This window comes from Triturus cristatus, chromosome 3_2 (assembly GCF_964204655.1).
Source record: "Triturus cristatus chromosome 3_2, aTriCri1.1, whole genome shotgun sequence".
Classification (NCBI taxonomy): Eukaryota; Metazoa; Chordata; class Amphibia; order Caudata; family Salamandridae; genus Triturus; species Triturus cristatus.
In genome coordinates this window covers 479585409-479602208 of record NC_140584.1, presented here as the reverse complement: position 1 = coordinate 479602208, position 16800 = coordinate 479585409, and the positions used below count along the sequence as shown (strand labels likewise).

At 45.1% G+C, this 16800-nt stretch overlaps 1 long non-coding RNA gene across 1 annotated transcript in view; it reads right to left on the bottom strand.

Moving 5' to 3' along the window:
* Positions 1-4376: 4376 nt before the first annotated feature.
* Positions 4377-16800, bottom strand: part of LOC146857570 (uncharacterized) — a 255337-nt gene continuing 242913 nt past the window's right edge. The window contains exons 4-7 of the long non-coding RNA XR_014979592.1: positions 5947-6060; positions 5170-5243; positions 5009-5078; positions 4377-4894 (exon numbers count right to left, since the gene is read on the bottom strand). This is a non-coding gene — a long non-coding RNA (uncharacterized LOC146857570). The remainder of the gene's footprint in view (positions 4895-5008; positions 5079-5169; positions 5244-5946; positions 6061-16800) is intronic.

Genomic DNA, 16800 nt, shown 5'->3' with positions numbered 1-16800 from the left:
GCATAAATGTATTTAAAGGCACAGTGTTGTTTATATTAATGTAGGACTAAATATTGCAATCTACTACGAATGGAATCCTTCAGAAAGGTAATCTACCATTTGCTTATACACTAAATCACAATGTGTTATAATGATGGACATCAAGTCACCTTAAACATTCCGCTATATATAAGCTGCTGGAGGGCAATGATCCACTTTTGATGGAACATGTGCTTTCAATATCACTTCACTCTCCGCTCATGCATGAAAGCAATTCCTTTTTTTATCTGTATTGGTTTATTTGGCCGGATATGAAAAGATGCAAAAAGTGTTAAAAGATGTAGCACTCTGAAGTTTGGGGATATGTGAACTCGAAGAACCTGTAGATGACCCTAAATAAATTTTTAAACATTACATTTGGGTTCACAAATAGAGCATGGTCATGCTTAGCAGGTTTGTAAATGTTGTGAGATCCACAAATGACAGGATTGTAAATTTTGTAGAGTAATAAAATAAAAAATGATATGGAGAGTGGGAGATTCCTAGTTAAACGTGCCCAGTAGAGTGGCCATTATTTAGGAATTGAGGCTTAGAGATGTTGTTTTCTTAGAACTTGAGGAGAAAGATCTGGCATCTCGCTTTACCACCATGCTGTAGGGTAACTTCGATTGAGTAAATAACACATTAAAACATGCAATCTATTCAACACTTCAAGAGTCTACAATCAATGTGTCCATAGAACAGAAATTCTTTTTGTGTGTATGTGTGTTGAAGTGTATGCGCAAATTGTTAAAGTTGTATTTTTGAAGGAAGCAGTTTTGCTGATAGTACTTTTCAAGTTGTCCATTTGACATCTCCAGAGCAGGGATCACAGCTTGTGATGCACCTTCTGACTATTACGAATAAATACTCTGAGAATCTGAATATTTGCAGCATTACAATGCTGTATTAGGGGCAGCTAATTCACACAGTAGCAGTGCAGTTAAGACTGCCTCCCTAAACGTCACTTGGCTGTTTGAAGAAGAAAACATTATGTTTTACACTTGGTCAGCATCATAAGAATTCTTCAATTGCCAAAGAACAGTAGTATTAGGAACCAATCGCAAATATACAATTTCTTATCTGTACCCTGTCCACTTTTGCTATCAAGGGGCAGGGATTAAATGGAACTCTGTAGTTCAGAGATCAAACATCTGAAAACAATGTGCTTTGGGGTTCATTCCATCACCAACAATGCCTCAGGAGGGGAAAGGGTGAGATAGAAACTGTCAGAACCCCTTTCAGAGTACCATGGGGCAAATAGGAGCTACTGAGCTCTACTGTGGGGGTTGAGGCCTTTTACTGCCTGATGTTCTGTGGCCCAGGGCCCAACCTACTAGGGATCCTGAGTAACTGGACCAAGTACTACCCTGTCCCAAACTTAACTCTCAGTTAAGTCCCAGTAGCAGGAGTAAGTGGATTGTTCAGGCAAATATGAGTGTTTATGAAAACCTAAATATTTAATACAAACCCTCAAAACATGAATGGCACACTGAATAATTCACATGGCCCTCTTAAGGTTAGTGTGTTAGCGCTTTCCCAGGCGGAATCCCCAAGTCCCTTACTGGGAGTGACTTCATAATGCTGCCCACACTAGTCTCACACACCCCAAATATTCAGCTTTTCATTAAGAGTTCTTTATCAGCTCTCGAGTGCTAGGTTTGTGCAAGTCCCAAGTAGCCCACTGAACTGAAACAGTCTTGCCTGACCGAATGGTAGCTCGCAGTTCCAGGAGGGCAGGGCACTCCTTCATGAGCAACAGCCTCCCAACTCTAGGCCCGCTTCCTCTCACCATCTGTTTCACAATGATTCAGCTGCCTGCTCCAGAGGATCCACTTCACTGTCAGATATCTTGCCTACTTCTGCATTGATCTGTAAACGTTTCTCCTGACTACACAGTGGTCCCACTCTCCTAGTCACCCAGGAAGTTGCACATCTAGGCTGTCATTTGCCAATGACCTTGTCTTAATGGCAGCCACCTCTTCTGGAAACGTGAGGGGGGGTTGCTGACTTGTACATTGCCATGGGCAATGGCCCAGATGTTCTGATGACTCTGTCCTTGGCAGCACAGGGGCACCAACTTGGTCTCAGTCACGGGTGATGGTCCAAACTTCACAGGGCCCCCTCCTCTGCACACAGACATCTTTGGCCTGCTCCCAGCCATTGTCGGCTGACTGCTTTTCATGGTGGCCCTCTCGACGGCAGCGCAGGAGTCACCAACATGGTCTGAGTACCTGGTGATGGCCTAAATTCCGCAGGGGTTCCTCTTCTCTTTACATGGGATTCTTTGTCCTGGTCTCAGCCACAAGTGACAGCTCGCACTTCACGGTGGCCCCCTCCCCGGCAGCACGGGAGTCTCTAATCTGATCTCAGTCCAGGTGATAGCACGAACATCACAGGGGCTTCTCTTCTCTGCCCCACACAGAGGGATCTCCATCCTGATTGTAGACTGCCCCCCCGGTCATGGCAGGCAAGCAGAGTTTAGGAGCACTCCTCACAGAATTCCCGGGTCTTGGCAGGTAGACGAAGGGCTGGTGCTCCAGGCTCAGGGCAAGTGGTCTTGACTCCCTTGTTGATGTTCCCTCACCCAGCAGGTTGAATAGGCGACCTCTGGACCCAGCCTTGGTTCTAGCAGCAACGGCATTTTAACTGGAGTCCTGAATTTGTAAAGATTACATGAAAATATAGTGCTTAAAAACTTCAAGCACTAACCGGAGACATCTGATTGCACTTGCCCGGGGTAAATCCAAAAGTTCAGACCGACTGTGAAGGAGTGTGGACTGGCTATAGAGACCAGCCTTGGCCCGCTAAAACAGTACCTTGGATGCGTTAATGTTGAGATCCGTGAATCAAAAGGCGATGCGTAGTTGTCAAACTGCTGGATCGAAAGCGATGCGTCGGTGTCGAACCATTGAATCGAATGCTTTGCCTTGGCGCTGAGCAACACAAAGTCAGGGATGTGTTGGGAAGTGAGGACAATGTGACTCGCAGTCGGTGATGCAAAGTCCCCAGTACGTGCAGCAGTGGCGATCTGTAGGCGTCGAGGAAAATGTGGTGGTTACGATCAGTGCAATATCGTCGATGCATAGATTTTAGCTGTTGTAGCACTTTATAGCCACTTCCAAGGACCCAGGACAGGATTGGCACCACTTGGCAGGGCAAGACTTGCAGAAGCAAAGTATAGGTGCTGTTGAAGGGTGATGAGAAGTCCTTGATGTCCCTTAGACGTAGAACAGGGAGCAAGCCAGCAGGCCCTAGGAGTCACTTTGGATTCAAGTGAGATGGGTCCAGTCGTTCCTCAGCAGGGCAAAGGGTAGCGGGCAAAGGGTAGCAGGCAGCAGGGCAGCACAGCAGAAAAGCAGTTCATCAAGAGGAGTACTGCAGCAGAGTGGCAGGCCTTTTAGCAGCACAGCAGTCCTTCTTCCTGGCAGAGTTCTTCACAGGTCCAGTAATGTCTGATTTGTTGGGGTCAGAGACCCAGTACTTATACCCAGTTGTGCATTTGAGGCACTGCTGCTTAAAATATGGTGTCCATCCCAGCTGTGGCTCCAGATAACTCCAGGGGGGTATTCAGTCCTTTGTGTGGGGACAGGACACAGCCTATTCAGGTTTGTCAGCTACTCCCTCCCATCCTGCCCATGATGACCCATCAGGATGTGGATGGCCACTCTGTCACACCTACGCTCCCTTTGTGTGTGGTTCTCTTTAGGGAATGCACAAAGTCCAGCTATCACCCACTCCAGATGTGTATTGGAGACAGGCTGCAGGAACACAGGGGTGAGAGCAGAAAAATGCTATCGTTCTAAAAGTGGCATTCTTAAAAGGGTACTGATAAATTCAACTTTACCAGTAAAGAGGCTTTATCACTACCATTCCAATGATATGAAACATGACTGACCCACTCCTTCTCAATCAGGAATTACAACATATGTATAATGGGGAATACCCAAATAACCTATGAGAGGAGGGGTAGGCCTCACAGAAGTAAAAAACTAATTTGGGGATCTTTATCACTACCAGGACATGTATAACTTAAAAGTACATGTTCTACCTTTTAATGACACAGCACCCTGCCATATGGGGTGCATAGGGCATAATTCAGGGATGAATAGAGCTCCTGGTTCTATGGTATTTATTTTTTACATTTCCGTCTGTATTTATCCATATTTATTATGGGTTTTGGTGAAAAAATTAAGCTGTAATTGTTATATTGTCACATGTATTTAACTGAGAAATATGTACTCAAGCTTGAATGCCTGCCAGGTTTCAATGCTACGAATGCCTATCAAACAAAAGCCAATACTGATATCATTCAGATTCAAACAATTCTCCCACTCCAGACGACCTAAACACTCTGGTTGAAAAAAATGAATTTTATTTTTCTCTTTTCAAATTCTCTCTTATTTTAGTTATTCAGTGTCTTCCTTTGAAATTACAAATCATTATTTATAAATTTGAACAATACAAAATGAAGAAAAACATCTTGGTCATACACTAAAGACACAGCAACATTGAATACACGAGGACAAACAAATGAAGTACAAATCTAAATAAAAAATACTAAATACAATATTCAAATTTGAAGACAGCTGGACAAATTATGTCACATTTCAAAAACAAGGCCTCTAAAATCTTACAATTGTTTTGCAAAAACCCTTTTTTTTTTGTACAGTATTTCAGGGGATAGTGCCAAATGGTGGGCCTACTAGGCTCACATTAGACTTTCAACTTTTTATACACTCAATACATGGTTCGCACCTTGTGGCCTCCCCATATTTGTGGGCACCTATTTGGATCAAAATAGAAAACAGTCGACGCGTTTTGAACCCTCTAAGACACTAAAGTCGGGTTCTCCTCAGGACGTAGAACTTGAAAGCTGAAAGATAAAAAATACAAATATATATATTCATACTACCAAAATCATCCATACATTCAAACCTCATTTACACAATTATATCTTTCACCAAAACGGTCTTAACACCCTTTGTACCTCAATCTCTTTTCCGTGGACTTCTGTCATCTTTTTCACCAGCCGGTGAATGAGGTCCCAAATCATCAGCCTTTAGAAAAAAACAGAGCCAAATCAACGTTATAACACAATCATCTAACCCATCTCTATTATATACATCACTCTACAGAACCATTGCTTACTTGTGTGTGGTGTAGCAGTTTTTTTTCTCCACATGCCTTTTTATTTCTTTAAGTAGAATCGGGTTTTCAAAAATCTGTTGGTTCAAAATATATCTGTATCAATTATCAGAAGGTGCCTAGGTAATCATGCAGCATAATTTTAAAAGAAGTCATCTGAACCGATTTATTTCTCATATGATAATGACCTTGTTGTAAAACATACGTTTCCGTCTTATAGATGTAACTTCTCTTGAGTGACCCGCAAATCTGTGTTCTCATAACTGCTTATCGTCTCAGCCGATTTATTCCTCATATGGTAATGACCTTGTTCTTAAACATAAGTTTCCGTCTTATAGATGTAACTTCTTTTGAGTGACCCACAAATCTCTATTCTCATAACTCCTTATCTTATTTCGTAATCAGAAATGACTGAAAATAAACAGGTTGTTTAAACACAGAGATATATAAAGTAACTGCACCAGACTGTGTCCGCTTTTCTGCAATCAATTACCGAGATGTTAATCATTTTGCGAAGAAATCAGCAACTTGCGACGTGTATCTTACTTTGGTGTACCGGCATTCGCTTAAACAAACACATTGAAAAACAACATCCGCTTGGTCCATTCGGGTCTCTAACTGGGGTCGCTAGCAAATTTTTGGATTCTCTTGCGCGTATTTACTTCAATGTTACATTGTGCCTGAGCATATCTGACTGAAAGGTACCTGCGCAATACGGTTGGGCTTGTGCATCTTTTCTCATTGAGCCGCTGCTCATAATCCTAATTACATAACACTTACTCGTTTTTTTGTCTTTCTCCAGTCCTCGGTTGACGGAATCAAATCTCGTCTCAGATCGTCGGATCACTTCCGGTTCGTTTGTTACATCTATCTTCCGGGGCAGGTTTCAAACCTCTTAGATTGAAAAAATAGTAAGATGAGTCTTTATTGAACACTCGACAAATGAACACTCATGGTTATCAACCACTATGTGGGGGATATAAATAAATAATAATTATTTAAATCAACAGCGTCGATATCCTATAAACTTCGGCAAGACCGAAAGAATATCAATCCTATTTCGAATTAGTTGAGAACCCTTTCGTTTTGAAATTTTCAAATTTTAAGGTACAACGGTCGCTCTAAAAAAGGGGAGTATGTTGATCATATCCTCATATCAATTAATGGTATATTTAAACACTTTATTGGGTTCTTCAGCTTTTATAGGCACTTTCTGAATAAACCAAATAAAATGAATCAAACATGCTACTAAACCTAAAGATCAAGTCACCAGGTGATGTATATGGAACAGGATATTTTCCAGGTGCTTACAGATTTTGGGCTTCTGTTTGTTCATTGAGCCCATTCTGTACTGTATTAAATTTGATAATAAGAATTGCCTCTCGCTGATTTAGTTTACGCTCTATGTCACCTCCCCGTTCTCCCACTTTGACCAAGGAGATCACTGTCCATTTTAGATCCCTTTCTAAATGTTTGTAATCCAGCCAAGGGGTAACAAGGGGTGCTGTTACTACATGTTTCCATATTCTTGATTTATGTTGGCAAATTTGTTGTCGAACCTCCTGATTTGTCTTACCTATATAAAGTTTATCGTAGGGGCAGATTATACCATACACAACATTCTTTGTTTTGCAGTTTGTGAAGGTGTTATGTTTCCAGTTTATTAGTCCATGAGAAAATACATTGCCTTCTATTGTTTGACTACAGCATACACTGAGTGCCACATTTCTTATGACCCTGAATCGGTGGTAATTTCAAGTTGCCAAGCATGTCCAGTCATGAAGGATGTTTTGGGAGGGAGGCTTTTAAGACTGCTCTCTTTTTTAAAAAGCAAATAAAGGTTGTTTAAAGGAGTTGTCCCAATTAGAAATTAAATGCCAATTTTGAGTTATGATTTTCTTGAATTTGTTAGATTTATTGCAAAAAGTAGATACACAGACTAGTTGATCCATCTGTTGTTTACTTTTTTCATCAGTAACTCCTCGTGTGGTGTCCACCATGCTCTTTTCATAGATCTTTTAAGGAGCCGTTTCGGATATCCACGGTCTTTGAGTTTCCCAATTAGTTCCTCTCCATGTTGTTGGAATTCCTCTTTGTCTGTACAATTCAGTTGAATCCTTAAAAATTGGCCATATGGGAGATTATCCCTCAAACTCCTAGGAGTAGTTTTGAGTTTGCCTCCTGATGCGTACATTTTAACATCTAAGAATGTGATACATTTATTAGCTTGGTGAATGCTGAATTTGATATCTGGTGTACGGTCATTTAGCCAATTGTGAAACATCAGTAGCATTCCCTTTGTACCTGTCCAGATAAAAAATATATTGTTGATATAACAAACCTATCCTGAGATTTGATGTAGGAATGGGTTGTTATTGAACACAAATTTCTCCTCATATTTTGCCATATAAAATGCAGCAAATTCCGGTGCGAAGGGGCATCCCATCGCTGTACCTTTCACTTGACAATAGAAGTCATCACCAAATTTGAAATAGTTTTGCTTCAAACAGATTTTTTCCAAATTCAGAATGAAACTAGTTGGAACTCGTTGTGGCTTAGGTCTTGAATCCAAATATGATTCTATTGCCTCCAACCCATCCTCCTGGGGAATTTCAGTATACAAAGATACCACATCAAAGATGACCAGTATTTGTGTAGTGTTAATAAAGGTAAAATCTTCAATTTTGTTTAGAAAATGCATTGTGTCCCTTAAATATGATGGAATTTCCTCCAAAAAAGGTTTCAGGAAAAAATCAACATATTTAGCGATCGGTTCTAAGACCGAGTCGCATCCCAAGACTATAGGACGTCCCGGTGGATGTTTTTCATCCTTGTGAATTTTTGGAAGCAGATAAAGAACCGGAGTCCGGGGATATTGTTTAATTAAGAACTTGGATTCTTCTGGGCCCACAAATCCATAGTCCAATCCCACTTCAATGAGTGCCATTATTTCGCCTTGAATCTCTCGTACTGGATCACCTGTGAGTTTTCTATATTGTTCTGTATTAGAAATGTATTTCAAAGCCTCTTTTTGATATTCAGTTGGGGACCAGATCACAATTGGCCCACCCTTGTCAGCAGGCTTAATTATTATCGAGTGATCATTTGGTTTCAATGCTACGGCACCCACAGAAGATAAATCAATGCACTTATATGAAAAGATTCAAATTTCAGTATCTACCTTGTGCAAATCTACTGCTGTTTAAGCCTCTTTACTAAAATTATTTTCTTTTTTGACCACCTTACCTATCTATCCACACAGCTTTTGGCCTGGCAGTCATGACAGACAGTATTATAATCACTCAAAAAGCAAATCAATTTCAGTTTGTATCCACATTTAAAAATAAATCAGACACTAAATGTTTTTCATCACTGCTAACAAAAGAGGCCGTATGATCTTGACCTCTGTGGACTTTTAAGGAATCCCCTTTTTTTCTATTGTGTATAATTGTGTGCTATGCTAAAACTTTGATATTAAATAACATTGTGCAGTATATTGACTATATGGTCTCGTTTCCTGTGAGTTCTCGCATTGATTTCTGAATTACAATTTTGTCTAAATTATCTGACAATTGAGAGATATCTAAAGAGTGCCAAGGTACATTGTATATAAGTCTTACATGGGAGCTCTTAGACACTCCTGTGGATTGACAACAGTGGTAGTAGGGTGTCTTTATTTGGTCACCTTGAAGGGCACCAATACTATTAGCACTTATTAAATAATGGAAGACATTTACTGTTTATGATTGATGTACGATCCTGTTTAACCATCACTACCATTTGTGTGTGTATCAAGAAGTAACATGTGTCACCCCCAGCTGAAAGTGGGGAGAGATACCCAACCTCTTGGTAGTTCTCATCACTAAGGCATAAGAACCAGGAAAGACAATCATCATTGGTGTAGTCTACCCCAGGTCTGTGATCCAACTTAAAGTCTATTCCCTGTAGGGAGATAGAGCACCTCTACAATTGTGGATTCTCACCCCTCATTAGCATTAGCCACCTGAGGGGCCTGTGGTCTGTCTGAATCAGGAAGTGAGTCCCAATCAGATAAGGTTTCAACTTCTTCAGTGCCCAGAACACAGCAAAGGCTTCCCTTTCGATATCACTCCACCTCTGTTCCCTGGGAAGTAACCACCGAGAGATGAAAGCTACAGGTTGGTCTAGGCCCTCATCATTTAGTGATGATAGAACTGCCCCTATGCCATGGTCTAAGGCATCTGTTTGCACAATGAACTCCTTTGAAACATCAGTTGCCTTGAGCACAGGGGCTGTGCACATGGCTTGCTTTAGGGAGTCAAATGCTTTTTGGCATGTCCAAATCACATTCTGGGCTCCTTATTTGAAGGGGGCAACAATAGTGACATATCCATTGACAAACCTCCTATAGTACCCTGTGATGCTCAAGAAGGCCCTCACCTCAGTTTGTGTTTTGAGGGGTTCGCAGGCCATGATAGTCTCTATCTTGTCCTGGAGGGGATGCACCTCATAAACCCCTGCCCTATCTAGCACCTATCTGACACTTAATGGTTTTTGGTAGTCAGGCCTGCTTATTGCAGGCCTTCAAGCTCTTCCTGCAGGTCAAAAAGGTGGACCTTCTAGCTGCTACTGAAATCAGCTATGTCATCCAAGTAACCAGCACTGAAGACCTCCATACCTGCCAAAACCTGGTTCACTAGTCTTTGGAAGGCGGCAGGGGCATTCTTCAATCCAAATGACATCACTCTGAATTGGTCTGGAGGGAGAAGACTGATCTTTCCTTGGCTCCTTTAATTAGTACAATCTGCCAGTACCCTGAAGTAAGGTCAAAGATACTTAGAAAATGTGCAGCCCCTGACCTATCAATCAGCTCATCAAGCAGGGGGATGGGATGAGCATCAGTCTTAATAAATGATTTGAGCCCCCTGTAATCTACACAGAACCTGAATTCTGGTGTAGTGCCCGATGGGGCAGCTTTTGGTACCAGTAACACAGGGCTGGACCAGGGGCTACTGGAGCCTTCAATCGCCCCCAATTCCAGCATCTTAGAAATCTCAACTTTGATGCTGACCCTCAGTTTGTCAGACAGTCTGTGAGTTTATTGTCGACAGGAAGGCTGTTTCCTGTGTCCACATCATAGGTACACAGGTGGGTAGTCCCAGGAGTGAGAGAAAACAGAGAGGAGAGCCTTCCCAGCAACTGGTGACAGTCGCTCTGCTGTTCTGAAGTCAGGGTAAGAGAGATGTTCATGCTTCCACTGACCCATCCATTTCTTTTGAGGCTAAGAGATCAATGAGAGGTTCACAATCCTCTTCCTTTCCTCCATCTCTCCCCAGCAGCATGGTGACCTCATATTTCTCAAAGTGTGAATTGAGGCAGTTCATATGGAGCACACTGTGGGGTTGCTAGGGTCTTGAGGTCCACCAGGTAGATGTCCTCCTCTCTCTCTTAACTATCTCATTGTGCCCAGTTCAACAGTGTTAGAGGGCCCTGGGCTCCACAGATTCCATCATCCATACTTTCTGCCCAGGCTGTACTTCCACAGGTGTAGCCGTTTGGTCATACCAGTTTGATTACCTCCTGGCTCTGCCTCTAAGTTGTCAGAAGCTTGCTTCCACAACTGAGCCATCTGGCTCCAGAATGCCAGCATGTAGATAGCTACATGCTGGAGATGTTTCCTGGGAGCTGGTACCCACTCCTCCTTCACCAGACTGAGAGGTCCCCTTACAGGATGACCATACAGAAGTTCTAAGGTGCTAAATTCAACCCCCTTCTGTGGTACCTCTCTATAGGCAAAGAGAAGACAAGGCAAGAGGACATCCCACTTATGTCTCAGGGCTTCATGCAGGACCTTGATCATGCCTTTTCGGGTCTTGTTGAATTTCTCAACAAACCCATTGGTTTGTGGTGGTAGGGGGTGGAGAACTTGCAAGTAACTCCACACTCCTGCAACGTTGACTGCATATAAGCAGAAATGGAGTTGGTGCCCCTGTCAGATACCACTTCTTTGGGGATACCCACTCTAGTAAAAATCCCCATTAAGGCTGCAGCAGCAGTCCTCAGAGGTTTGGCATCCTAGGGCCATATTCTCAAGGAGCTATCTCGTGAAAAATGTACCGCCCCATTCACAAGCTGGTGCAAACAGCTGACAGCACCACTTTTCCGGCGTTAGCATCCGCAACAAACATCGCCACGGATGACCCCGGCAACTATCGCTAAGTAGATGCAGAGTAGGCGTTCCCGAGCAAAAAGCAGCGACAACATCACTCCGCAACATTTTCAACGAACAGCCAGATCTGTGATAAGAACACAAAACATGCAATAAGGCGTGTTAGCACCAGGAAATTAACACCTGCTCTGACCTGGTGCAAAGTCGGACCACAACTGGCACCAGACAAGGGAGCACAGCTCATAGCCACACATGAAGAACAACAGATGCCCCCGAGCAACTGCCCATGCAGCACGGACACCCAAGAGAGCCACAACACCCACCAACATCACATCCAGGCTCGCAACCCCCCGGGCCCCACCTTGGGCCCACCCACCCTCGGACAAAGAAACTGCACACCAACACTATGAATCCCAAAACTAAATAATTGGCCTGATGTCGCACAAGCAGGAAAATCAACATACATGCGTGGCCATAAAATGGAGAATTAGTCATAAACCCATGTAATCACCAACACAAAGCACCATTCAAACAAAAGCCAAAACAACCATTCGGATGAGTCCTAGCGGGTCCTCACTGGACAATCTGTAGGTCACAGCCTGGAAGACAAAATTCAAGAGAAGAAGGTGTGCCATGCGCCCAACAAAGGAAAGAGAGGTAGAGAGGGAGGGAGAGAGTGAGGAAGAGAGATTGCACAAGCAGCGCAAGGCCTCTTGGGCTCCTGGCTCCACATGCCAACTTGTGTGTGTGTATCTCCATCGGTACACCATGAGACCAAGGCTTTGTCTCAATCTCAGCACCAAAGCCACATCACATTCTGAAAACGCAAGTAGTAGTCAGACAAACATTAGGGAGGAAAGCTCCTTTGTTGCAATGCAGAAGGCGGGAGTACACCTGCACCTCTGACCTTGGTCCTGAACATGGCTGGAACACCCTGAGAGAGATGCCATGGCAGATGGGGACGACTCCCACACCACCCATTGTGCAAATGAACTATCCAACTATTCCACACCCCACATATAGAAGCCCCTGCCTGAGGTACCCCCGCATGGGATGCCCTTGACACTCATGGAAACAGCAACCCATTCTCCCCAACATTGCACACACATTCGAATCATTGCTCAGAGCTGTGGCATATCCTCCAAACAACTGCCGCAGTTCTGAAGAGTGCCGGCTCCACGAGATGCACCAACGCAATGCCAGGCCATCCCGGGCACATGCACAACCCCCGTCACGTGGAACACTACCGTGCACGTATGCTGCATATACTGGGCACACTGCCACTGGCAGTGCTGCAGATCAGTTATCGGCTGAGCTACCTCCTTGCTTATGTCACCTGCGTCCAGCACTAGTTCCACTGCCGAACATGCACATTCGAGTGTTCCATGGATGTCTGCCTATCCAACACAACCATTGATGAATTGGACTATGACTTGTGTGTGCGCCCCCTGTTGGATCATGAACAGGAGTGTAACCGAGACAGCCGTGCATGGAATGCCTTGACATACTGCATATGTGTTGGCAGTTGTGCATAGGAGATTGCACAATTCCCCGTGTGCAGTGACCACATCGAGGCGCTACCCTATTGGGCTGTGTTGCGGATTGGTGAAACGGCGTGGGCTGAGCACACCTGCCCAAATCAGTTAATTGATTGGCTCACCCTGGTGTTCCATGAGCACGACAACGACGTACTATTGGAACACATTGCACATGAAGCTGCACGGGTATTCCTGGACAAGTAACTACGTTCCTGCAGCCACATCGGATTGTCACCCACAGCACTGGTCCCAACACCTTGTTGCATCTTGGGGAATACTCTCATATCCCACCACAACAGAGGACATGTCTGCCTTCATCAGGACTCTGGATGTATGTGCGTGGAACTACGCGTGTGTACACACACCTGTGCAAGGTAATGCAGGTCCATGGTCGGAGCAACACAGCATCGTTTGGCAATGTTACCAATTCAGACACACTGCTGAGGGGAGAGTACACACATGGCAATGTAGCATGACATGTGAACCTGTCGGACCCTTTCACCTGGACACTGTCAGCAGAGCAGACAGTCGGCGCACTCCGGTGGCAGAACACTATGCAGACCCCATAGGCAGTGAGTCGTGCCACCTCACACGGGGCAATGGGCAGACGCCAAACAACACATGACTCATCCAGCACGACAAGGTGGGCTGAGACCGTTGCCATCCGTGATGATTGTTGTCCATTTTTGCCTCACCATTTGCTGCACCTCGACATGTTCCCATGCTGCGTGTAAGTGTCTTAAGCATGTCCCCGCCTGTTGTGGCCGTTGCCTTGTCTATACTGACATGCACTTGCCAATAAAGTCTATGCAACTCTACTGTTGTCTAACTGTGATGAGTGTTGATTAGATTGACCCCTCGTATGCCACAATGAGCATCGTCCCTACACAGGGAGGAACTAACTGACACATGTACAATGGGGTGGCTCCCTTTTGCAAGCTCCACCTCTGTGAGCCAGACATTGTTTTGGGATAGTTGCTGGCCGATCTGTGCACTTACGTGACTTCAGCAATCTTAGTATGGTGTCCAAACTCAGACCATGTGGAGCAATGTTATGAATAATAGCAGGACGTGTCCACACAAATGTGTGTGGGTAGATATGCAACGTGAAGTTCGGTTGACACATGTGATGTAGGACACCACTTCTAGCATGCTACCGATTTGGCCATGCCCTACACAAAGCCCTATTCAATACATTGACGTGTGACTACGTTGGGGGGTTGTGAGATTGTTGTTGATGTGCAATGGGGACACAGCTAGTACTTACCTTCACAGTCATCCAATTGGCCATGTGTCTCAGGGATAAACATGTGCATAGATGTCAGTTACCAGGGTGTACCTTCATGTGCCATCATTTTCCCTACATCCAGCCATACTTCCATACGTGAGTGAACATAGTCATGACACATCTGTGTGATTTAGAATGTTTTATTCACATTCTGGTGATTGACGGAGCTGGAGCTGTACATGGTCATCCAAGCCCACATTACATGGAAGCCCAGTGGTGAGCCAGCCAGAGTCCTTTGGGAATTGAAAAGTGATTTGGAAGAGAGGGAGTGCAGTCCGCAGCAGGATTGCTGTGTAATTGTCCAGCAATGAAGATATGCCAGTCCGCGTCGGGGTTCGGGTGAATGTCGCAGAGTGTTCCGGGGGTCAGTGGAAGGTTTTGTCCCAGGGCATGATGCATAAGTCAGAACCAGGCAGGGACAGGCCATATGGCGGTGATGGATGCTACTGCCTCCTTCCTCATACAGTAATTACCATCCCCATATCACTCCCCTGATTCCGGTTCTGTGTCCAGTATGTCCAGTGTGTGTGGTGAGGTAATGGCTGTAGGAAGGTGGAATCTGACTGCATGGTTGCCCCCACATTTTTCCTGGTGTTTTGATGGTTTTTGACTTAGTTTGGCTGGGAACCTGCTATTCAGGTCCCCAGTCTATCTGCTTTCTCTGATAAATTGATTGCATGTACTTTAGGTACAGTTCAGATTGGACCTGGAGTGCCCTTATACGTCCTTAGTATATGGTATACTATGTACCCAGGGCATAGGTACCCCAGAGGTCTACCAGGGGCTGAAGCATATATTATGCCACCCCTGGAAAGCCACCCAAAATGACACCACAGGTCTGCTAATTCAGCCTGGGTAAGGTGGTGCATGCACCCCTTACTGAGATATAGGTTCACTATATCTCACCATATTGTGCACATGCAAACCTATGAGTGACCCCTATGGCAGGCCTTATCGATCCTGAAGGCAGGGTGCTTGGTTATATGTGAGGGGGTGCCCAGGCATGAGCTGAGCCCCTCTGCAGACTTCGGAATCTCTTCTCCGGGGTTGTCAGTAGTGCAGCCTGACCATATACTCTTAAGTGCATTATAACCAAACGGTAAATGCTAACTTTGGACTGGCTGCATGGAAACATGTTGTGTTTGGTGTCAAACACCTTGGAATCATACCTCCACACCAGTAACTGGTGTGGGATTATGATCCCACCCTTCTAGTTGGAGAGACATGACAGCACTGGGTTACCCGGTAGAAATTTAATAGAGCCCTGGCATCACAAAATGGATGCTGCAGCCACAGACACGGGTCTGGCCTCCTGCTGCTGACCGAAACTCCAGCAGGGGAGGCCTGGACAATAGGTTTCCTGTCACAAGGAGGTGTAACCACCTCCCAAACAGGCTGATGTGTATTGGGGCTGGGTGGGAGCACTCTCTGAGTGCTTGGAAGTCCTGCACTGGGGGCACATTTGGTGTCCCTGTGCATAGTCCAGCTCAAACCGGTCCAGGGGCTACCAGCCCCTGCTCTGGTGCAAAACTGTACAAAGGAAATGGGTGTAGCCACCCCTCTTTCCAAACCCTCCCATAGGTGGGTCCCCAGAGCTAGTCCAACACCTTCCTTAGGTATAAGTAAGAAACCTCTGTAACCAGATTTTTAGATTACCCGGGATGAAACTGATGCTGAATCCTGGACCTTCGATGCTCTGCTAAAGACCAGAGTACTGAAGAAATCTCCCTTGGGGTCAATGAGTGACTCCCCTGCTTGGCAGGCACCAATGAAGCAATTTGTCGGTCTGCATTATCGAAGCTCCCGCTGGACTCTGAAGTATTTGCAGCCCAGGAAGAGGATTTCAAGACATCTCAGAGGTCGACCCGAGTCCCCAGAAAAGCTGAGACACGCAGCCCTAGTGAGTAGCGTGGAACCGGAACTCCTGGTCACTGTGCCCTTTTGCAAGTGCATTGACTTCTCGACGTCTCTTGAAGTCATGCTAGCGCTAACTTGTAGCCCCTACCTCGAGCACTGAATCCACTGAAGATTGTCAGCCTGGTCATTCCGAGTGACCTGTAGGCCGCCATTTTGTGTTTCATCTTGAGGTCCCTTTGCAATCCCTTGTCCGTTGACTGGTAGGTCCCTTTGTGGGTAACTTTGAATTTCCTTGGGCTTCCCTGGTTGCTCCAGATGTGCCCTGACTCCCAACCAAGTGGTGAATCCCCCAGACCTTGCTGGTCTGCACCGAAGCATCTTTCTAATTTCTGCATGGGTTGCTGTTGCCAAGGCTTGTTGTGTCCAATCTGGGCACCAACACTGCAGTACTCAACATCCTTTGTGGAACAGCTTGAATCCAGCTCCTGGTTGTCCGCGACACCTCCTGGTCCTCTTGGCTGAAGAGTCAAGCTTCACCTCTTTCACCTGAAATCACCCGACATCAGAGGGCATATGTCCATCGCCTTCCTGGTCACTGGCTAGTGACCCAGACTCTGTCCCCTCTGCTTTCAGGTTCCTCTCATCTTCAATCCAGGCCTGGATCTCTTCGTACACTTCACATCTTCATGGCAGCAGCACTTCTTCGCCAGCTCCCATTGAAATCGACGATGCGACCCGACACCAAAAGACACCTATGCACCCGGCTTCCCTGGATGAGGTAACACGAGTACTCCAGTGCTCCC